Source organism: Neltuma alba, unplaced genomic scaffold (assembly GCF_004799145.2).
Source record: "Neltuma alba isolate B1F8T4 unplaced genomic scaffold, ASM479914v2 tig00012310_pilon, whole genome shotgun sequence".
In the NCBI taxonomy this organism is placed as follows: Eukaryota; Viridiplantae; Streptophyta; class Magnoliopsida; order Fabales; family Fabaceae; genus Neltuma; species Neltuma alba.
This window is the reverse complement of record NW_021636821.1, coordinates 1-25,666: the sequence shown is the minus strand read 5'-3', so window position 1 is coordinate 25,666 and position 25,666 is coordinate 1. Positions and strand designations below refer to the sequence as shown.

The window sequence follows — 25,666 nt, the reverse complement described above, 5'->3', positions numbered from 1 at the left end:
AGTATTAAATAAAAGGCTACAAAATGCAATATATGAGTATTAGATATTACAATTTAATTTAATTCAAGAAAATCTTTTCAAATGTGCTCCTCGAAAGCGCTTTTTGTGTTCTAAAATCAACGTATCAATATATTATATACAAAAGTGAAGTAAGTGCATGTTGTTATTTTATTTTTCACTTGATTTCCCCTTTATTTAAAAGATATCAATTTGTTTTTCTTCAAATTTTTTAATTTTTTAAATATATATATATATATATGAAAGTTTAATAAGCGGGTAGGGTATTATTGTTACTAGCTTTACATTTATTGAATTTTTTAATGTTAAATAATTAATTGGATTTTATTAATTCAATGCTTGTATAGTTTTTTTTGGCTAAAAATTATATCCCCATAGAAATGCCCAGGGTTTTCTTATAAAAATGAGAGTGAAGGGAAGCCTTACACTATTACATTTCAGCTGCCTTTCTTAGAATTTATGCAAAACTGAATATTCTTTGTCTATCAGTTTTAACTCTTTTTGGACGAAAATCTTAAAGGAAAAAATGTGAAAGGTATTGCGGGATGGAATGGTCGTATTAAATGTTATTAATATTGTATGTTATATCCTTGATATACAGCCAGGCATATTTTATTGACCACAATGATTGTTTGGATTAAATATATATATTTATATAGTGAGGGGTGGGTGAGGGAAGTGCAAAAAGATATATTTGGTGTTTAATGGAATAAAAGGTTAAGGTATAAATTGCCTTTAAAATTTTTATTCTACTGGACATTCAGAATTTTTTTTTTTCCAATGCAAATTGCTTTGAAGATTTAAAATTATAGTAATATACCCCATATTATTAAGATGGGGAGTAACATTACTATGGTTTAAACTTTCAGAACAAACTTATACTCAAAAAAACTTTCAGTGCTCAATGCTCTTGAATAAAAACTTTTGGAATAAATTTAGACTTTAATCCTAAAATAAATGAGGTAACAATGAGCTATTCGAAACCGTAATTTTTATTATAGTTCATAATTTATTTCTTAATATAAATGGTTAATTCGATTTCAAATAATCGAATATAGGCAAATATATATTGATAGTGAGCGAATCAAATAAATTCATTTTGGATTCAATTTCAACTTGGAATCATAGTGGAAGACTGAGTCAGAGAAGTTGACACCTGCATTATTGGGAGACTTTAGCCTACGCTGCACAGTATATTTGAAAGATATATTTTTGTTGAACTGACAACACTAATCAAGCCTCTAATGCATAAAAATATAACTCTACAAATATATTAGAATTATATATTATATATCTTAATTAGGTTGTGATTGTATGGAAGAAAATGGATAAAATGAAATGAATGACGATGCAAATTTAAATTATGGAAATTTTTTTAAATAAAATACAAAAAAATATCCTGCACTTTTTTTTTTTTGAACAACTGGTCCTATTTACCCAAGTCACCTCGTAAAACGTATTATACAAATTATATAAATTACAATTTCATCTCTAATTTATTATTTTATTTTCTTGGACTTTATTAAAAGACATATTTTAAATTTCTTGAAAGATAAAATCAATGGTTCTTAATTTTTTTTATTCTAAAAATATGTTGAAGGTGTTTGATAAATGGGAAAAAGACAAAAAAAGGACACTTGAATTTCATAATCCCCAAATGGTCTGTTGAATTTGAGAAATCCCAATTTGTCTCTAAATTGGGATTTATCATGTTTAAAGAAAAGACCAAATTGTCCTTCATTTTATTTATTGTTTTTAAAATCTCAAAGCCCCTACTAGCCAGCCGTCGTCGACCGAAGCTCCGGCAAAGGCAGTCATTGGAGCTCCAGTGACCGGCCGACAAGTAGTCATCAGAGCTCCGACAGTCGGAAACAATTTTTTTTAAAATTTTTACAACTTCAATATAATGGTTAACAACTTTTGTGACGCTATTAACAACTTCAGTATAGTAGTTAACAACATGTTTTCTGGAAAATTCAACAAGGTCCGGCGACCGAAAACAATTTTTTAAAAATTTTACAACTTTAGTATAACAATTAATATAACATACTGTTTTTTAAAAAAAAAGAAAAAAAGATATCAATTAATTAAAATAATATAATATTATTATATTATAAAAAAAATATAAATACCCACCTTTCCTTCGGTGGAAAGGCTAGGCATCATTTAATGGAACAAAGAAAATAGGGGGGGAGGTATTAATGGCCGAAGAAAAAAAAAAGGGAAGGAGCAGATGGAAGTAGAAAATGTTGGAAATTGTGCCCTAAGGGCCAATCATTGTGTTATGAACATTGTTGATTTATCAATTTCTTAATTATGTTATTATATTATTTGTATGTTTACTGTGATGACTATCCTGGATATCTCATGATTTTATCCTAAATGTCCCTGGTCAGTCATCTATGTGGGAGCAGAGATGAAATAAGACCAGTATGGCTTTGAAGATGTATAGAGATATAAATCAAAGTCATAGGTACATGTAAGAGTACAAGGTGTTGGACCGACCCGCTATGAGAGAGCTGCATGGGTTAAGTAATAAGCTTCTCTCATATACAAACCATGTCACTATGCCCTTTGACCTGAGATCATCATGGATTCCTACATGAGAAACGCTCAGCTTTGACCTAGTCAAAAGTCACTTTTGACCGAGTGATCATAAAGACTATGTTCAGGCTTAGTGGTTTTTCATATGGAGGAATGTGAATGGTCAAGATGGAATTTGTTTCTCACATTTGTAGAGAGATATTACTGGGCCCCTCGATGAGTGAGTCTGAGAAATGTATGGCCATACTATAATAGAAAGGTAGTTTATTTCTATACTCAGACTACTTAGGGATCAGAAAAGTAACGGTCAGGAATAGGAGGATGACACTCTCCATGCCTCATCCATGACCAAAATGTCGTGTGACAAAAGGGACGTGATATGATTGTATGAAAGGTTACATCGTTCATCGATCCTCATATGATTTGGGTAGTCGTGATGTCTTGCTAGAGAAACCACTTACGACTTGTGAGTCATTATAGTAAATGGCCCACTGCCAACTTCATATGGGCCTACAAGGTCGCACACAAAATAGCCCAACACGAGCTATGATGTCCAGATTCATTGAATCTAAGATATGTCCAGATTCAATGAATAATCTAGGGTGGACGTGTATATATATATAAATTGCGTGTGTATATATATATTATATGATATAAGAGATATTTATAAGATTTGTTTTATAAGGATAAATTAAATCTATATCATTTTAAATTGATAAGGTATAATATAATATCTCAAATTTGATTTATTAGAATAAATCAAATATAATTTCGTCATATCTTTATTTTGAATTAAATGAATAGGTGAATTAAATCTGTAGGACGGATTTAATATATAAACTGTATTTATTTAATTGATTTCTTGTCAGATTACGCAATATATGATATTGTATTAATTTCGGAATTAATTTAGGATTAATTCTGAAATCCAATGTCCTTCATAATATCGATAGCATCCTAGATATTTGATATGAGGAGCTAGGGTTTTGTGTGTATGAGAGTGCAAAAGGTTTGCAGATAAGAAATGGCCAAAAGAGAGACGGTGAGGACGGATTCTCAAAAAAAAAAAAGCCCTAGAAGGACAAGAGGCGCTAGCACGTCGTTCATGATTGGAATGTTGTTCGTGTAGATACCGGTAGAGGAAGCCGATCTGAGTTGTCGACTTCTCACGAACAAAAGGAGAGCATAGGCATCCCGAACGTCGGAATCCCCAACCACCAACATTCAAATACCGCAGGTAACACCTCTTATTACTTGACTTAAACACAATCGGTAGATCCGGATAAGGGATTGGAAAATTTTAAAGTTATTTTCACTGCGTGTCTTTCAATTCCTTACAGAAAAATGGGTAAGGGGTGGTGGAAAAAATTGAACATGGCGTTATAAAATACCTTCAGCCCAGATGATTTTCAAGTTGAGGGAGGAGAGACGAAAAAGGAAGAGAGAGCAAAAGAAGAGAGAAGAGAGTGAGAAGTAGAGAGGAAAAGAGAGAGAGAGAGAGAGCTGAGTTGTGAAGTACCTGACAGTTTTGGGGATAATTTAGGTACACAAAACTACTTCTTTCTGTCAAATTTCCTTTATGAATATTTCCTATATATTTATAGTTTTATATTTTTAGTATCATTATAATATTTAGAGAAAATTTTACTATTTGGGTATAGAGTAAATATAGAGTTTTGACAATGTATGACGTATAAATTTAAAGATACATTATTAAGAATTTTTAATTGGTTTATATTTACTCAATGACTGTTTTGAGAATTTTAAATTAAGATTTTAGTTGCAAAATTTGTTATTTGAAGATATAGAATATTTTTACCGATTAAATTCACGTTAAATAATTTATTTGAGTTATTTAATATATTATTGAGGTTTTAATCGGTTTAAATATTGAATAAGTTAAAGACATATTTTTGAAATAATTTTTGAAGGCTTGAAAAATTGTAAATTGAGAATTTTGTGAAATTAAATAAAGCTATAGTTTCTTTATAATTTAAAAAGAAGTTGTTTGGTTTGAGGAAAAATTTTAAAGGAGACTATAATAAATAATTCAGAATTTCAATATAAAATATTTAGATTTTGGGTAATAAAAATATATTTACTTAAGTTGTTAAATTTAAATAGCCTTATATGTAAATTATATTTTTCAAAATAATATTATATCTATTATAAATGGCTAGATTTGGGAGAGTTAATATAATTATGTAATTTTGGTTTAGAGGATAGTTTTAGAATTTTAGAGTAGTTTTGGAGTAGTTCTGAGTTTATATTAATAAATATTAATGTGAAATTTTGTAGACTTTTGAGAATTTTGGAGTACTCTATGAATACTTGTAAGCTAGAGTACCAGGTAACTCTAAAAATTATTTCTTGTACATGTGAATTATGTATGATTATATTATTGATTTCCTAATTTTTATATCATACTAAAATATAATATTATGATTTTTCAAATAAATGTTTTGATATGTTATTTGATTTTGTTAAGATTTATTGCTATTAATTATGATCAATATTTAAATATATTGATGGCTATGGAATTGTCATGAGTTGCTATTAAATGGTATATAAGTTTTATTGCTATCTTATAAATAAAATATTTGAGGACATATTTATGATGTAACATTATTGGGATCTGACATGTATTATTGGGCTAAGGATAGAAGGAGATTGCATGGATATAAAATTACTACGTGATATGCTATCACTCGGTGCACAATGGATGGCACTTGTCAGGGCCCCTTCTTTCATGTTTTCCTTTGGCTAGGAATTCAATAGAGCTGGGACATGTGACACCTCCTTATTTTATTTGCAAAGGAGGGGAGCCATAGTCCGAGCTTGAGCTCTATATCTTTGGCCGGATATATCTTTAGTATCAGTGAGCTTGGAATAATTCAGTAAAATAGATTAGTTCCTATTGGACTATGTGTTAGCCTATGGCTCCAGTCAGCGATATAAGGGTGGACGGTGATATAAGGAAGGCAGCATATTGCATTATTTTGATATATTGGGAAAATGATATTGGTATATTGTTGAATAAAAAATGAAATTGAGTTGAACGTATCAAATCCGTGACTTTTTGTATATACATATTTACACACACAAATGGATTTTTGGGTTTATCATATATGATTTGCTTGTATGAGTTAGAATTTCAGTAGTTACTGAGACATTTGATCTCACCCCCTATATTAACAATTTTCAGGCGAAAGATCTAGTAGGAATCAAGGAAAGGCACCAATGGAGTGAGCCATAAAGGCTTCTGTGCTCCTCAAACACATGCTATGTTATATTTTTTATTTGCCATGACTATAAGACTTTAATAGTTTATTTTGTTGTTATGTTAGAAGCATTTTGAAATTATGACTTGTTTGGAGTATTAGTAACGTATGAATTTTTATATGAAATATTTTATCGAGTATATGGATATAATTATGAGAGGTGTTACAGTTAACAACTTTTGTGATGCTATTAATAACTTCTGTACAGCAGTTAACAAAAGGTTTTCTGGGAAATTTAATAAGCTTCGGCAGCCGGAAACAATTTTTTTGAAATTTTTTACAATTTCAGTATAACGGTTAATAACTTTTATTATGCTATTAACAACTTCAGTATAGCAGTTAATAACAGGTTTTCTGGGAAATTCAACAAGCTCCGACGGTCGGAAACAATTTTTTTGAAAATTTTTATAACTTCAATATAACGGTTAATACCTTTTGTAACACTATTAACAACTTCAATATATCAGTTAACAACAGGTTTTCTGGGAAATTCAACAAGCTCCGGTGGTGGAAAATAATTTTTTTGAAAATTTTTACAACTTCAAGATAACGGTTAACAACTTTTGTGACGCTATTAACAACTTCAGTAAAGCAGTTAACAAAAGGTTTTATGGGAAATTCAATAAGCTCCGGTGGCCGGAAACAAATTTTTTTAAAAATTTTTACAACTTCAGTATAACGGTTAACAACTTTTATAACTCTATTAATAACTTTAGTATAGCGGTTAACAACAGGTTTTTGAGTTTGTTAACGGCATTACTGAAGTTGTAAAATGTTACTTTTTGAATTTCTCAAAAACCCTGTTATTAACTGTTATATCAAAGTTGTTAATAGAGTTACAAAAGCTGTTAACTGTTATACTGAAGTTGTAAACATTTTCAAAAAAAAGTAGTTGTTAAAGTTATAAAAATGCCATTTGTTTGAATTTTTAAGAAAATATGTTGTTAAATGCTATACCGAAGTTGTTAATAGAGTTACAAAACTTGTTAATGACATTATTGAAGTTGTAAAAATGCTGCTTTTTGAATTTTTCAGAAAACTTGGTGTTAACTGCTATACTGAGGTTATTAATAACATTACAAAAGTTGTTAACCGTTATACTGAAGTTGTAAAAATTTTTAAAAAAATTGTTTATGGCTGCCGGAACTTGTTGAATTTCCTAGAAAACTTGTTATTAACTGCTATACTGAAGTTGTTAATAGCGTCACAAAAGTTGTTAACCGTTATACTAAAATTGTAAAAATTTTCAAAAAAATTGTTTCCGGCCTTCGGAGCTTGTTGAATTTCCTAGAAAACCTGTTGGTAACTGCTATATTGAAGTTGTTAATAACTTTACAAAAGTTGTTAACTGTTATACTGAAGTTGTAAAAATTTTCAAAAAAAAATTGTTTCCAACTGTCGAAGCTCTAGTGACCAATTGTCGGCTAGTTGTTGGAACTCCAGTGATCGACCGGCTGGCTAGTGGGGGTTTTGGTATTTAAAAACAATATATAAAATTAAGGGCAATTTGGTCTTTTCTTTTAACATGATAATCTCAATTTGGTCTCTCTTGAGATCAAATTGGAATTTCTCAAATTTAACAGACCATTTGATGATTATGAAATTCAAGTGTCCTTTTCTTCTTTTACCTTTATAAATACAACCGTACACCCTAGATTTCCCAAAAAAAAAAAGGTATTGGCCTCGTATAATAATTATTTTATATGAATTCAATTTGGCAGGTATTTATATTTCCCCACAATTTTCAGTGTATTAATTTCAATCCCCACGCCTATTTATACTCTTCGGAAAGATCCTCCCCCTCATCACTCTCTCTTCTCTCTCTGCAACTAAAAGAGACACCATGCTGCAACAAAAACCTTCCTTCTTCTTGTTGAGCTTCATAATCTGGTCATGGGGGACTCTGAACGGCGTCGTTTCAGACCGGCAGGCTAATTACTTGAAGATAGGATGCAGCCAATACAACGTGACGGACAAGCACATCTTCCGTGAAAACCTAAAGACGACATTCAGAGAGCTGAAAGCACAGATCAAAAACCAAAGCAAACACTTCGCGACGTCACAGGCGGTGAAGGGGAACAACCCAGCTTATAGTCTTTTTCAGTTCAGAAACTATCTCTCCATCTCCGATTGCCTCGCTTGCTTCAGATTCGCCACCCAGCATATTCGCAACTGCTCCTACCGCGCCACTGGTGCCCGTATCATCTATGAAGGATGCTTCCTGAGGTACCTTATTTTGGATTTTTTTTCCCCCAACTGTAAGACCAGCCAGCCGTTAGAATTCATATTGGATTTCGATCGGTTACTTGACGAGGTTGATATAAATATACTAGATAACTAACTAATTTGTTGAATATTAAAAAAAATAGTTAGATTAGTTAGTTGTAGTAAATGCGTATTAGTTTCTTTAAACTACTTTTAATCATGTACATTTGAACTATCTCTTTATTGAAAACTTTTTAATATATGTAGTCAATAGAAATATAATTTGATGAAAAATTTATAAATGTAGGAGATAAAATCAGTTAAGATTTAATATTTAGGATTAAAATAAATTTGTTATCTAAGATAGAATTAAAGAAGACCAAAAGGGTAGTAAAACTTTTTTTAGCAGTCAAACCTTTAAAGAGTATTTATTGTAGCTCCATACTTCAAATTTGAACACATGACCCTTTTTTTTTTTTTGAATTGTTTGAACACATGATTTTTTTGGTAGAATGAACACATGACTTTTTAACTCTCTCAAACTCATTTAGAATGAATAAATAATTGTTTTATATATGCTAAGAAAAATAGTTTAAAACAATAAATATATGTATATTTAATTTTTCTTCCTCAAAATGTCCTTATTAAGATTACTCATCATATAGCGGTTTGGCTGAAAATTTTACTGACGGTAAATTTGAAAATTTTATTAAATGTATTAGGAGGCAAAGGCTGGTTTTCATATGTATAATAAAGCCTAACAAAAAGACTCTAGTTTTGTCTTTCATAAATGGGTCAGTGGGAAGATATTTTAGCCGTTTGTACTACTTTGTGCTGGTTGGTATACTTTTAGACAAAAAGAAGTAGTAGTTGGCATATTTTGACTATGTTTTAGTTTGGGTATATAGATATACTAAGATACATCTTATAATTTTTCATTAAATTAAATTTGATATTGTTAGGCTTAATGCAATATATATATTAAACAAAGGAATTTCTTGGAAGGAAGAGAATTAGTTGCATGCTTGAGCCCCATTTTTTGCATAAATTTCACTAAAAGACGGCATATGATATATAATGATATCAATATTTTAAAAACCGGACCGGACATTGAACCGGAAAAATCAATGGATTATAGTTCAAATGGTCGAATCGGTCGGACTGTGGTCAGACAGCAACCTAATTATTAAATATAAATAATATTATATATAAATAATACATGTATAAAAAAATAAAATGCGACATAAATTTCTAACAATAAACCCAAACAAATAAAATAAACATAGGATATTGGCCAGCATAATTAATTGAAAAGGAAATTGGTCTACCCCTTAGTTGTCCAAGTAAAGATAATAATTAAATATATATATTTTTGCAATCAATATTTGCATCTAGTGGTGAAAAGAGTTGTCAGTTATCACATATTTTGCTAAAGGTTAGTACTCCGCTTCTGTCTCCATGGGCTATCAGAAACTTGCCTTGAGCCTTGAGTAATATCTCCCCGTCCCTCGCAACTCTGTTTTTTCTTTCTACTGGCGTGCTCAACTCGGCAAGACTTCAACCATTTTTTTCAACAGGATCATAACATTCAGAACACAATGGAAGAAGGGAAAAAAATGTGATCAACAGACTTTATTCTCTTATTTGCTTTTGTTCTTCATTTTCCTTCTCGGTCTTCTTCATTATCTTCGACCATTCCTTCTTTCTTCTTCTGTATTGATATTTTTGCTACTGTGATCCCACTACGGGCTCAATGGTAAGGGTTGCAGATGGAATAAAAGATGGAACAATGGAGGGCATGAATCAAAATGGGAGTGTGCCACGTAGAGGGAGAAACTTCTTTGAGGTTCATCTGGCTGTTCGGTTTTCATAAAACCGCTGCGGGTTCCAGCTTCCGGCTTAACTGCCAGCTCATGGCTATTCAAAATGATCCAAATGTTCAAACGGTCCAAATTCTCAGAACAAGCTGCTAATATCTCCAGTTGACGGCCAAACCGGTCCAACTGTCTGTTCCGACTCTTTAAACACTAAATTATATCAATATAAAATATATAACAATTTGAATTATTTATATGATATATATTCAAAACACTAATTAATAATCTTTTAATTAAATTGAATAAATGTTCTTAAAATATTAATTGAATATAAGATAAATTAAATTTTGGGTATACGATAACATTGCATCATATTAGAAAAAAATATTTTAAATTTATTTACTAAAATCCACTTCAAATTAATTAGCAAAAATTTTCAGCATCTTGAAGAGCCATATTTATTCAGAAATTTCTTTTAGTGGCATGGTAGGACCAACACACCTTTCAAATTTAATTAATAAATTAGAAAATGATCAAATATCAAAGAAAAAAACACAAAAACAACTCTTCCATGATAGAACCACCACAACTTTTCAAATTAATTTGGCTTTTTGCATCTCCACACAAAAAGCTATCCCAAGAGAAGTGGCGAATTTGGTCCACTCTTTAGATGCAAATATTGAAAATAAAAGTCTATTCATTAACTAATTTGACATTTTCCATTGATTTTACAAGTAGATATGTAATCTTGTGCATTTAAAAATTTTTGAATAATAAGTTCTATTGTTCACAGCTTGTTAATGAGATGATTTGTTATCCATGTTATGTTATATTGATAATGATAATTATTGATTGATATTTATAAGACTTTAAATCTTATCTATTGGCTTAGGAGATTAAATAAGAAGGATATATATATATATATATGTATATAGATATATTTATATATAGAGAAAGAGAGAGAGAGAGGGGTGTGGTCATCCTAACTCTTGTTTCTGTTTAGACGGCAGCTTGAAATGTGTACCTTTTTAAAGATATTTGGTTATTATAAAATCATGAATAGTTAACAATAATTAGGTAAAACAATCTGCAAATTGATTAACATTGGCTTTTTACATTCTCTAAATAATATGAAATAAAATAATATAAATAGGAAATTTACCTTAAGAGGCCAGCGCCAAAAATGACATTAATTAATTGAATACTCCTTGTTATTGTGCCTTATTAAGGTGCGAGAGCAGTGGCTTCTTTGACCAAAACACAGATGCTGGGAACAACATTGTGTGTGGGAATAAAGCAACAAACTCCACTTCACACTACTAGAAAAAAGACTTTTAACATCACCAAATAACAGCGGTTAATCAGAGAAACGATGTGAAAGGAAAGGTAGTGGCATTTTTGTAAATAAGTTGATTAAGTGTTGATTTTCCATGACGGTTATTAAGAAAACTGCCGTGAAAAATATTTTTAACAGTGGGTATTTAAATAACCACTGTTAAAAACACTTTCAACGGCAGTTTTCTTAATAGCCGTTGTGGAAAGTTTTAAAATAACCCTACACGGCGTGTTCGTTTTCTCTCATTTTCACTTTCGTTTTAGTGCGCCGTGGTCTCCCTTTGTCCCACCACCAAAAAACTTCCATTACCGGCCATTCCCCCTACTCCCCCACTGTTTAAACTCCTCCATTTAGCTTGTGGTGTCTTGCTGCCCTCCACTACCGTTTGAATGACTCTCTTTTCGCATTTGAATCATCTCTACTCTATGAGTATCGTTCTTTCATTCTTTTCAATTTTTCTTGGTTTTTTGGATGTTTTGACCATAAAAATCTATTGTATTTCAAATGGGTTTGTTAGTTTTACATTGTGGTTGGCTTGTATTGTTGATTTTGTGTTTTTTATGTGCTTGAACCGTTGATTAGTAGGCATTTGGTGTGAGAAAACCTCAATTCCTTCCTATATACTATATTAGAAACAGGTTTAAATGTTTGAAGTTGATTAGTTTTGAATTTTTTGATTTTTTTAATAATTTTTTGATATTTATTTCGAATTTTTGGTTTTTTTTGTAATAAATTTGAGAATTTAGTAATAAATAATTTGTTTGGTATTTTGTGATTTTTTTTCCGTTAATGAACTTTGATTGATGGTAAAGTGTTGTTTAAAATTTCATTGCAAATAGATATCATTTGTATTCCCATTTTGGATTCAGAAGTTTTAGCTTTAAAAATTTTTATTCATGGAATCGGTTTGAAATTGAATTTTTATTTTTGTTTTATTTGTTATATTTTTCAAATTTATCATGTTGAAATATGTTATGAAAATAGTTTTTTTGTTGATTAAAATAATTTTTGTTTAACTATTTCACAAAACTTATATATGTTTGTTTGATTTTTATTTTATTAACATTTCGTTCATTCACTATATATACTAATTTTTAAAAATTATTTAATCTAATTTTTAAAAATAATAATATAGTTTACTTTTTTATTATAATATATTTAATATGATAAATAGGAGTTGAGAAAATTTTAATTTTGACTAAAAATTTTGAGTTTTTTTTCTTATTTGGTGTTTAATTTGTACATAGTTGTTAAGGAGAAATTTTGTTGAATTTTTTATTTTTAAAAAAGAGACATTCTCTTTAATTTGTAATTAAGTGTTAGTCAATTTTAATTTATTGACTAACATTTAATGATTTTATTATTTTAATATTTGAATTAAGGAATTAGAATTGAGCTTGACAACTATGTTCATTGACTCTGTAGAACAATGGATCGTAGTTGGATGAAAGCTAAGAGAATTAGCAAGGAATATAAGGATGGGGTTGAAAGGTTTCTTGAGTTTGCTCATACAAATACCCTTAGTAAAAGAGATGGATAGTACTATTATCCTTGTGTCAAATGTTTAAACAATAGTCAACGGAGTATTTCTGAGATAAAAGAGCATCTTATCTTTGATGGGATAAATTTGAGGTATATACATTGGATATGACATGGAGAAATTAGAAAGACTACACTGTCTGCAAAGGAGAAGGTTGTGAATGAAGACTTTGGTGATAGAATTTTGGATATGTTTCGTGATATAAGGTCTGAATCCTCTACATAGTTCTCTCCCACTTTTGAAATTTTGTGTAGTGATACAGAGATGCCTTTATACCCAGGGTGCAAAGATGATTACACAAGGTTGACAACCGTGTTGAAACTGATGAACTTGAAGGCAAGAAATGGTTGGACAAATACTAGTTTCACGGAATTGCTTGAACTGCTGAGTGATATTCTTCCAAAAGGGAATTCACTTCTGAAATGAATGTATGAGGCAAGAAAATTTTGTGTCCGATGGGTTTGGAATATGAGAAGATACATGCGTGTCCTAATGACTGCATATTATTTAGAAATGATTATGAAGGGTTGAATAAGTACCCTAAATATGGGACTTTAAGATACAAAGTTAAGAAAGATGATGGTGATTATAATGAGATGACCAAAGGTTCTCTTTTAAAGTTTTTGTGGTATCTTCCAATAATACCACGATTTAAGCATCTATTTGCTAATGCCACGGATGCAAAGAACTTGAGATGGCATTTCGATGAGAAAATATGTGATGGAAAGCCTCGTCACCCAGCAGATTCTCCACAATGGAAAACAATAGATCAAAAAAAATTTCAATTTGGTGGCAAACCCAGAAACCTTCGGCTAGGACTTTGTACGGACATAATTAACCCATATGGTAATCTTAGTAGCACACATAGTGCTTGGCTAGTGCTCCTCGTAATTTACAACTTGCCTCCTTGGTTATGTATGAAAAGAAAGTATATCATGCTATCTTTGATGATCTCAGGGCCAAAACAGCCGGGAAACGATATCGATGTGTGTTTGGCACCTTTGATTGAAGATTTGAAGAAATTATGGGAGGAAGGTGTTGATGTGTTTGATGCATATAAACAAGAGACCTTCAATTTACATGCCATGATCTTCACCACAATAAATGACTTTCTAGCATATGGAAATTTGTCAAGATATAGTGTTAAGGGGCATAAAGCATGTCCAATATGTGAAGAAGGCACCCACTATATGTAACTTAAACATGGCAGGAAGATGGTATACCTTGGTCACAGAAGGTTTCTTAGTCAGTATCCACCTTATCGTAGATTGAAAAAAGCATTTAACAGCTCACAAGAATATGAAATGGCTCCAAGACTATTAACTGGAGAAGAAGTTTATCAGCGGGTGGAGGGAATTAATGTGGTCTTCAGTAAAAAAAAGAAGAAGACTGCCAGTGAGAGGAATATATGAAAAAAAGATCTATCTTTTTTTATCTTCCATATTGCCAAAGTCTTGATGTGAGGCATAGTCTAGATGTGATGCATATGGAGAAGAATATGTGTGAGAGCCTTGTTGGTACACTTTTGCATATAAGTGAAAAGACTAAGGATGGAATCAATGCAAGACGAGACTTAGTCGAAATTGGAATAAGAAATGTCCTCCACCCACAAGAAAGAGATGATAAGAGGGCTTATTTACATCTAGCTGCGCACACATTATCAAAAGAAGAGAAAAAAAGTTTATGTGGTTTTGTCAATAGTATTAAGGTGCCACAAGGTTATTCTTCTAATTTAAGTAAACTTGTTTCAATGCAAGATTTGAAGATAATGGGAATCAAGTCTTATGATTGTCATGTGTTGATGCAACAATTACTTCCACTTGCTATTCGAGATATTATGAAAATCGATGTGAGAAATACTATTACAAGACTTTGTATGTTTTTTAGTGTCATTTGCAGCGAAGTCATTGATCTTGCTGAGTTGGATGAATTAGAAAATGAAGGTTATGTGATCCTCTCCCAATTGGAAATGCATTTTCCTCTATCATTTTTTGATATTATGGTCCACTTGATAGCTCATCTTGTGCGAGAGATAAGACTTTGTACCCTTTTGAGAGACACATGAAAATCCTAAAAGGGTACTCTAAGAATCCTTATCAGCCTGAGGCATCAATTGTTGAGAGATATATAGCTGAGGAGGCAATTAAGTTTTGTAACGCATATCTTGATAGGGTAAAGGCAGTTGGTCTTCCTCAATCTCAACATGATTAGGGGAGAAGCAAGGGAACACATGGTGTCATAGTGAGGTCTATGTTAAGAGAAATTGTAATACAAGCACATCTATACATTTTAAACAACATGGATGAAGTTTTACCTTACTTGAATGCTCACAAGAATATGCTGAAGAAGTTGAATCCAAGAAAGAACGATATGTAACTAGCTAATGAACATAATAAGTCATTTGCAGAGTGGTTCAAGCAAGAAGTGTTAAAAGATGATAATCCTTCTGAGACAATACAGAGGCTAGTTGCAGGGTCTTCTTTTGAAGTTTTGTGTTGGGGTGGATATGACATAAATGGTTATTCATTTTATACAAAAACCCAGGACGATAAGAGTACAATGTAGAATAGTGGGGTGATGGTAGTAGCGGAAGCTATACATTTTGCTAGTTCTAAAGATAGAAACCCAACGTTGGCGGCAATGTCCTACTATGGAATAATAAAAGAGATATGGGAGGTTAGTTATACCAACTTTAAAGTTCTCGTCTTCAAATGTAAGTGGGTTAATAGTAATACTGTGCAAGTAGATGAAGAATTTGGATTTGTTTCGGTCAATCTTGAGAGGTTTGGATATGGAGACAATCCATTTATTTTGGCAAGTCAAGCAAAATAAGTATTTTTATTCTAATCTAGCAAAAAAGAAATTGTCTATCGTGCTTCAAGGTAAAAGGCAAGGAGTTGGTGGAGACGATGGTGACTTAGAGTTTAATCTTGATGAAACCTCACCTTTCATAGCTACTCGACCTAAAACAGTTGAATTAGATTTGGTAGATGATGACTATGCTGTTAGAGATGATTATTGTGAAGGGATTTGGGGGGAAATCGTTATAAGACTTAAATGAATTATTTGATGTGTTTTTTTTGTTAAATATGCTTAATAATGTTTTATATTAACTTGATATTTCTTATTCTTACATTTATTAATCCGTTGTTCTTTAAACAAGAAATGGACTGATCCGGTCAACAGGGTTTTGGCGACGACAGCTCTTTTACTAGCTAGAGAAAGGGTAGAGGGCCAACCCGTATGAGGCATTTGGCTTTAGTGATAAGACCACACAGCCTATGAGGATTACAATGGAGTTTGATGATGATTTGAAGCCTATAGGAAAGACTGGAGCTCAATTTACTAGTTATGTGGGTTATGTCACATGCAGTAATATTGGGATTGACATTCCTAGCTGGAAGAAGGTGGACAAAGATTTGAAGCAAAACATTTGGGAGGATATCTTGGTAAATTATGAATTGTTTTCTTTAACTTGTCTCAATTATAATTGCCTATTTATTTTATAACTCTATGCTATTGTATTGCAGCTGACATTTGATATTCCTGCCACTGAGCAAATAAGAGATCGTCTGTTTAAGCAACTTGATGAACAAAGGAGGAATTTTAAATCCATGTTTACAAAACATTATATTCGTGAAAAAAGAAAAGGCGAGCATCCTAAGGAACGATACCCATTTATTAGTGACAACGCATGGGAAAGTTTTGTGAAGCAATGTGAAGACCCTGCATTTTAGGTTTGGTTCCTTCAAACTTAGTTTTTAATCAGGTCATATTTTATTTAACTAAACTAACTTTGTTAAATTTGTTTCACTGACATAGGCATTGAGTCAGAAGAACAAACAAATATCTGAGCAGAATGTGTACCCACATACCATGTTTTGTTCAAGGTATGGTGGGTTGGAAAGACATATGATGGAGCAGCGGATAAAGAACACATAGATGGCTACTGCTTCAGATCCTATTGGCTACATTCCACTCATTGAGCGTCCTTCTTGCCAAGAAAAATGGAAGGCAACGAGGATTAAAAAGGGTCAATACATTACTCTACACTCTACTGCTGTTGTTGAGAGGATTGTAAGTAATATATAAGAATTATGCTTCATTAACTGCTTTTTTTAGTTATCTTAAATTGAATTTGTTGCTTCAATGTTACAGGATACACTTAAGGAGCAATTATCCCAAGGTACATTCATCCTTCAAGGATGGATGGATATCTTGGCCACTGCCATTGGAAAGGCTGACCATCTTGACAGAGTCAGGGGGACCCCTAAAGGGATTGGTATTAAAGAATTTTTTGGCTCCGCTTCACGAAGAAGCACCGGATCATCCTCCACTAACATGGTATCTAAAGAGGAGCTTGACCAACGATTACAGGAAGAAATAGAGAGAGTTCAAGCTGAACTCAGTCAACAACATATGGCAGAGATGCAAAAGATACGTGACAAATTTGATGCCAAGTTTCAACAGGCTCTGATGATGATGGGCACGAGCAGATTCCAGATGCCCTGAGTATCTGAACCTTCCCAGATAATAATCACACATCTTTTCAAATCTTCTAAAGGTTCATTTGATTTATTTAAACTTATTTAATGTGCCTTAACTAATTTCATATTATGTTTCAGGGTTCAACTGTGATAAAAAGCGGGAAGGGCAGTAATAATCAGACACAGCAACTGACAGTGTCTGACTCTGACCCTAGCCTTGATCTTATCGAAGACAATGGAATGACGTGTACTCTCTATGTGGATTATGAAAATTCACTGTTCATGTCGCTAGTGGTCAAGCATTCATGGGCACAACGATTCACGACAACAAAATTCTGAGCGATCAAGCAAGGGTGACAGTAGAGAGGATTGTTCGTGGTCAGGCCGGTACACCAGTGCCCAATCCTATTGATAAGGTTCGACTCTTGGCCCAAGCTAAAAGACATTTCATTTTGTGGCCAAAGAGACTTACTGCAAAGCCAATAGTGAAGAAGGTGGTAGCAAAGAAGGCCACAAAGAGCACATCATCAGATCCTGTACTCTTGCCTCTTCCTGGTGATGTTGCGTTTACGTATTCCAGTTTAGAGGTTCTTCATTCCGTAGTGCCAAACATGGATAAACCTGTTACCTTCAAGATGCCATTGGGAATTGTGGGTTCAGATATAACATATGACTTCACCATTGACAAGAAGGACCTCGTTCAGTTCCTCAACTTTGAGGAGCTTGATATAGTCTTCGTGCAACTCACTATTTTGTAAGTGAGAATATCATTTTCTTATTTCATGTTATACTTTATGCATGTCCTAATGTTTCTTATTTGAACAACAAGCACTTTACTCAAATTTGTCAGAACGGAGGACCTGAAGGAACATATGGTTTTATGTGTTCTCAAAGGGTATAAAAAGAGCTTAATACTATGGAAGCGAGATGGATCTGTATGATGACCACAATGGCTCAGACCAGAAAGCCAATATATTTTGTAAGGTTAATACAAATTTTAGTCCCTCAAATTTGGATCCAATTTGGTATTGGTTCCTGGAATTTAAAACGTGTAGTAATGGTCCCTCAAATTATGTCTGTTTCAAACTGTTGGTCCTTGGCATCTTGGCACCGTTAAATTTTGCTGAATGGCGTTAACACCGTTAACTGATGAGTTGGACATATAAGTGGTATATGACCTGGACATAAACCAATGAGTTGGCATGTAGGTGGCATATATCCTTGACATGGATTGGCCTCAAATTTGAAGAGATTTTGGTATTGGTCCCTCAAATTTAAAACCGATGGTATTGGTTCCTCAAATTATATTTGTTTCTGGTCATTGGTCTCTGATAGCTTTAGACCCTCCTCTTTTTATCTATTCTTGGAGAACCCTCTACTTTGCTTTTATCTGGTTTCAGCAACTTTGGTGGCTTGCTGGTCATGCCTGCCTTCTTCTTAGAGTTGTCGGTGAGTTTCTTGTTGCTTCTTCTCAAGCTTCTTACTCTGGTGATGGGCTTCTCTTTTTTCTTGGGAGGTTTATCATCGTCTATATCAGAAGAAGATGGCTTCAATGGGGGTAGTTTTGTATCTGAAGCCGGCTTCTTCTCATGAACTGTTAAGTTACCTTTTTGGCCAAAGGTAGCGAAGGAGGCAGAATGTTTAGCTGAGAATGCACTGCATTTCCTCCACACTAATATAGGAGTAGAAGCTTTGTATTTTGACAAAAGTGAATCTCAAATTGCATAAGGTCTCTTCGACCACATCCTTCTATTGCTCATGCCACATCATAGGTTAACAAAGTTAGTGCCAACTCAGATGAATTTGACAGCTTAAAGTTATCAAGGACCAATGGCCAGAAACAGACATAATTTGAGGGACCAATACCATCAATTTTAAATTTTAGGGACTAATACCAAAATGGCTCCAAATTTGAGGGACCAATCTATGTCCAGGTCATATGCCACCTACATGCCAACTCATTGGTTCATGTCTAGGTCATATGGCACCTATATGTCCAACTCATCGGTTAACAGTGTTAACGCCATGTCAGCAAAATTTAACGGGGCCAAGATGCCTGGGACCAACGGTTTAAAACGGACATAATTTGAGGGACCAATACTACACATTTAAAATTCCAGGGGCCAATACCAAATTGGATCCAAATTTGAGGGACCAAAATTTGTATTAACCCTATTTGTCCCTTACGTGGAAGGGTAAGTGTATTATTGTATTTGAGATACACAAGTTGTATGTGTAGGATTATAATTAACATGGTTTGTCTTTTATAGTTATCATTGGACTCTAATTTTTTGTCCCCCTTTTGATAACAATGTTTACTGGTTTGATTCACTCTGTGGAAGTCCATCCGAAAAAACCAGAGATGTCATCGATACATTAGTTTATGCTTATATATTTATTACGTGTGAAGTTTATACAAACATGCTCTAATATCATTCTCTTTTATATTGTTGAGATGGTTTTTCATGGTTTCAATGTTGTGCCGATTAAATAAAATAGACAATCACCAACATGGATTCTCTCAAAGGTATGTTGTTTTGAACTAAATATATCCTTTTAAACCTTTTTAGATGAATTAAAGTTAATTTTTATAATCAATAATGTCTAATATTCAATTTTATATTTCATTTTGTTAGTACTGTTGTCAACAAGGACATGTTGAATGTGGATATTATGTCATCCGCTACATGAATGACATCATTGAATAGAAGTGATTGAGAAATTAGACGAGGTAAAGATAAGTTACGTTGCATGACATTCTTCAATTCATTTCATATTTTTGATTAAGTTCACTATGTTATTTTTGATCAACAGGTATTTTAAAATGATGTGCCATATCCCATGGATGACATCAACTTGATGAGGGACACTTTGTTAATAACATTGCTACAAAATGTTAAAACTTTCAAATAGTTAGGTCATTTCCCAAAAAATTCATTGTTAGATATTTTCTCTTAGTTCCCTCCTATACATGTTCATTATTTCTATTGTATAGACAGAAGTAGTTACTTTCTTTCAAGATGCTGGTTCTCTTAGTTCCTATACGTGTTCTTTGGTCTTGGGTTCCCCTTAGTTCTCTTGGTTTTCTATTTTTGCTTTATGTAAAAGAAATTTCAATGCTTGCTATATATATTAACTAACTACTTGATTACTTGTTCATATGGTCTTGTTCTACGTATTCTGCACTGCCTACATTTATTTGGAACTGTAAACTGTAGGGTGGTAAAAAAAAATCACGCAACTTTTTTTTAAAAAAAATAAATAAATTTTAACGGCGGTTAAAACAATTTTCCACGGCGGTTATGTAAAAAACCGCCGTGGAAATCTAACTTTCCACTGCGGTTTCTTACATAACAGCCATGGAAATCTAACTTTCAATGGCGTCTTCTTACATAACCACCATAGAAATCTAACTTTTCACGGTGGTTTCTTACATAACCGCCGTGAAAAATCAATTTTCCACTATGGTTCTCAACTGCCGTATTTTGTAAACCTTTCAACGTCAACTATATCAATTCGCCTCTAAAACCGCTGTGTAAAACCACTAATAACCACCGTTAAAAACTTTTCTTCTGGCAGTGTCACTGGCTTCAATAGTAGAACAAGTTCTCACAAATCTGGACATAGCAACACCAAGAATAGCTGGTTTCTATGCAGCCACTAAAACACAAGTTCCTAATAGTAACACTTCAATTTATGCCATTGCTCAATGTCTTGAGACTCTCACTCAAAGTGGCTGCCAAGACTGCTTGACGACTGGCTTAAAAATTTCCAGATTTGTCTTCCCAACTCAAATGCTAAGACTTATGATGCTGGTTGTTTCATGAGATACTCCACCATTGCTTTCTTCGCTGATAATCAAGCCACTAATATCAAGCACTTCCTGAAACAAGGCAAGAGTTAAAACTTCATTAGAACTTCAAATAGATTGCGTATTTTGCATAAACTTGGGTTAGAAATAAAACTTGGAAAGGGGGTTATGTTTTTTTCAATTGTGACTTGTAGGAGGAGGTTCAACCAAGAAGAAGGCTATTATTGGGGGAGTCGTTGGAGGTGCATCTGCTATTTTGATTCTTCTCGCATTATTTGCTTTGCACAGACGACCACCTAGAGGTAAGATAACTAGGTAGGAAATGTGATGCATGGTTTGATTCTCACCTTTTTTTTTTCCCAAGGGAAATTAATGCTATGGCTTTAATAATTAGAAGGATATGTTATAGGGACATTTGAAGTTGGTTTTTCCTTACAGTTCACATTTTGGGAGCAACTGAGTTGAAAGGCCCTGTTAACTACAGGTACAAAGATCTAAAGGCAGCCACAAAAAACTTCAGTAAAGAAAATAAATTAGGAGAAGGAGGTTTTGGTGATGTGTACAAGGTAAGCTTTCTAAACATTCACTTTCAATATTAAAATTTATATCCATTCTGAAGAGACGAAGGCGTGTTCCACACAGACATTTAGTATAAATTCAGTCTAGGTAGGCTTATCAGTTAACGTTTGTCTCACAACGTGATGAGACTTTCGCCATACTATAGTTCTAACATCTGTAAATATATTCTTATATGAATATTTTTTATGAATGGAGCAAAAGATTGATCCCACGCCCAAAACAAAATGTTATGTACTTAGATTCATGATAAATGTGTTGTTTAAGGTCACAATCCCAGAAAGAAAGGGAGGAAAACTTATAATTTCCACAAGCATATAGTGTAATCAAGCATAATTTCTTGTTTCACTTGAACAGGGCACTTTGGAAAATGGCAAAGTTGTTGCTGTCAAGAAATTGGCTCTAGGCCAGTCCAAAGAGATAGAGAAAAATTTTGAAAGTGAAGTGAAGCTGATAAGTAATGTTCATCATCGGAATCTTGTTCGGCTTCTAGGATGTTGTAGCAAACAACAAGAAAGACTCCTCGTTTACGAGTACATGAAAAACAACAATGTTGGCCAATGCTTATTCGGTATAACAAAATCATATACTTTAATTAATTTCATCAGTAGCTTTAAGGATCATCATTACTTCTTCTATTCTGTTTTTCTTACTCTCAAAGTATTGGAAACAGGTAAAAATAAAGGTTCTCTCAGTTGGAAGCTACGTTTTGGTATAATTTTGCGCATTGCAAGGGGTTTGGCCTATCTACATGAGGAGCTCCATATTTGTATTATACACAGAGATATAAAAACTAGCAACATCTTCTTAGATGATGATTTTCAACCTAAAATTGCTGATTTTGGACCAGCAAGGCTTTTGCCAAGAGACCAATCTCATCTTAATACAAGATTTGCAGGACCAATGTAGGTAATGCATATGCTTATCCACTTCAAATATTATATCACATGGAAAAACAAGAGGTTGTAAAAGTAGTCATATGTTGGCAAAACGGAACATTGTTATTACGCCTTTATATCCGTTTCAATGATGTTCTGTTGTTTCTACAAAGGTCAAACGTTTCAAGAAAGATATTTTGTATCCATGTATGATGCATTTCAATTTTCAAATATGATGAAAGAGTTAAAGATGTACATGAACATTTGGAATTTTATTTTGTCAGTGTTCATCTATGTCTTCATTTTCTGTCGTGTCCCATATATCTGTTTTGATCCATTATGCCATAAATACAATGTCTTTTTGTTCCATGTTGTTAGGGGATATACAGCACCTGAATATGCAATGCATGGACAATTATCAGAGAAAGTTTATACTTATAGCTATGGAGTTGTAGTCTTAGAACTCAGAAGCGGACAGAAGAGTGGTGAATTGAAGGTTAATAATGAAAGTGAATTACTCCTTCAAAAGGTAAGCAAATTCCGAGGACTAATAATGTAATAAAGAGCTGCTATTTATTGAAGAAACTTCTACTGGAGTTTCAAGTGTTCAAACAATTTTCAATATATAACATGACAAATGAACACTTTTAAAGCTCAACATTACAGCAATGGCATTTATCACAAAAAAAAAATATATATTTCAGGTATAAGTTCCCTGGTGAAGTATTTAACAGCAGTCATCAAATAAACCTTCAGATTTTACTTCATTAGTTTTCTGTGCTAAATAACTTTGATCCCACTTCGCAGGCTTGGAAGCTATATGAGAGAGGAATGCACATAGAGTTTGTGGATCCAAGTGAGTATGATGCAGAAGAAGTAAAGAAAATAATAGAAATTGGATTACTTTGCACTCAAGCATCTCCTGCAGCAAGGCGAACGATGGCTGAAATTGTTGTTATGCTCAAAAGCAAAGGCTTAATAGAGCACAAGAAACCCACCATGCCTGCCTATGTTGATCCTAATTGGAGGCCCAGAAGAGACACACCCACGTCTAATAGTTCAGCTCCATCAAATGCCACTGTGTCCCAGTCCATTCTATCAGGAAGGTGATTACAACACTCAAGAACGTGTTGTTAAGGTTCATTTTTTGTGAACCTAGAGAAAATAATAATGAAGAAAATAGAGCAAGTGTTTTCTTTCATTCATTGCGTGTGCTAGAATTTCGAGGTCAATGAAACATCAAATCTACAAGTAGGAAAGTCTGTGTGAAAGATGGTCATTATATTGGCAACTGCTATTTAGTATAAACTATCTAAATCATGATCTGTAATGAAGTTCCCAAGGCTTACAGAGAAGCTAAATAGTTAGTCTGTTAATCCAGTTTAATGCCCTCAGTTCAGTGTCAAGAATTAAGTTGATCTTACTTATTACCTTGTCCTCCAAGAACAGAGGGAAATAATTGAAGAACAGATGAGGAAAAACAGAATATTCTGAGTTCAGAATATCTCAAAAAGTTTTACAGCCATATCAGAAACATTTATAAAAAGAAAACGTATATATCATAAAATCACAAGAGAAACACATCAAAATAGATAGAAAAAGGAGGAGAACAAACTTAATTGATATAATTTTCAAAGCAAGCTTTGATTCCCAAGAAATCTAGCCTCCTTCCAAGCTCTCTTGCGCCTCCTTTCACCTTTGGACCTTTAGAAATCGTCAAAAACACAGAAATACTAAAAAAACCGTCGTGCATCAAATTTTTTGGATCAGAAGGCCACAAAAGCCATGCAAAGGAAAACAAATTAGGTCACATCAGAGAGTACTAATTTTCTACACCCTAGTGGTGGATCTTATAAGATCCTGATATCTTGTGTATCAGCTTTAAAAATGGTCCTTTTACAAAAATTGTGCACTTTGGGTATGCGATGGTGCTAATTAGTTTGGTCCTACAACACCAAAGAGCATTCCTAAATTTCTTCCTTCTCGACTTTCTTATATAACGCTCCCTCCAATCTTAAATGTAGAAACTAGTTTAGGCGTTTGTTTTGGTCCTAACCAGAATATTAGCTATGGTGTCAAATATAGCATCTCACATATTGTGTTTTGCTGTATTGGAGCTATCCATATTCACAGGTCATAGACTCAGAATAACGTCTATCACGCTTTTGACTATTTTAGAACATTTTTTAATGGACGCAAAGGGCAAAAACCCGAAATATAAAGAGATAAACATTAGGCAGAAAAAGCAATAAGAGAGCATATAAGTTTACAATCCACTCAATTCTATCCCATCACATTTCTAAAAATCACCCCTTCGTATCATGGCATAACTGAAAACAGTTGACTCTGGTGACAAAGTATGATGTTATTTAAAGCAATTAAATTTTTTAACAATAAAAAGGTACGAGATAAACCATTTACTTTGTTTAAAAGTGGGTCGTAAAAATAATGGGAAACACAAACATAATGGCACTGTAGGAGTAAGAGAAAAGCACTAATCTATTACGTAATCAATCTTTAAGGAATTCTTTTTCTCATAAGATAAGCCTATATTTCATGATTTTGCTTCATTAATAAGAAAACAGTGGCCAAAAGTAAAGCGATTCATTGTGTGATCTTAAGCGTTATCTACTTTATAAATAATACCATTCTTTGTGAATGATCATGCATTATGCTTTAACATTTGGTCCTGGCGAATGCAAATATTTTGTGGAACATCTCACGCATAATTATGATCATTTTTCATAGAACTCAGATGGCCAAAATGAATGTCGCCTTTATAATATTCACCACATCTAACAATTTCAATACGTCGGGCAACAGCACAAGCTCCAATCCTCTTCAGTGTATAAACTCCTTCAAGACGCTGCCCAAACAGCAGGATTAGTAAACTATACACTTCTTCAAATGACTATTTCAACACCGAGCAATTTATATCCATACCTCAACTGGTCAGGAGAAATGAAAAGGAAAAAGCAAAACAAAGTGATAAATACCTCCAAGAGTTGACCATGAAACAAAGCTACCAAGCTTGTCAACTAGTGTGATCACAAAATGTGAACCACAAGTATTACTCCTTTGGCAAGGACAAAAGACCTCCCACACCAGGATTTAGCTCAGATGATTCAACTGAAATAAATCACAGCATAATGTACAAAACTCTGTTCATCAAA

At 33.1% G+C, this 25,666-nt stretch overlaps 1 pseudogene; it reads left to right on the top strand.

Annotated features, from left to right (window-relative positions):
* Window positions 1-7,686: 7,686 nt before the first annotated feature.
* On the top strand, window positions 7,687-23,603 carry LOC114725932 (cysteine-rich receptor-like protein kinase 2; annotated as a pseudogene).
* Window positions 23,604-25,666: the final 2,063 nt, after the last annotated feature.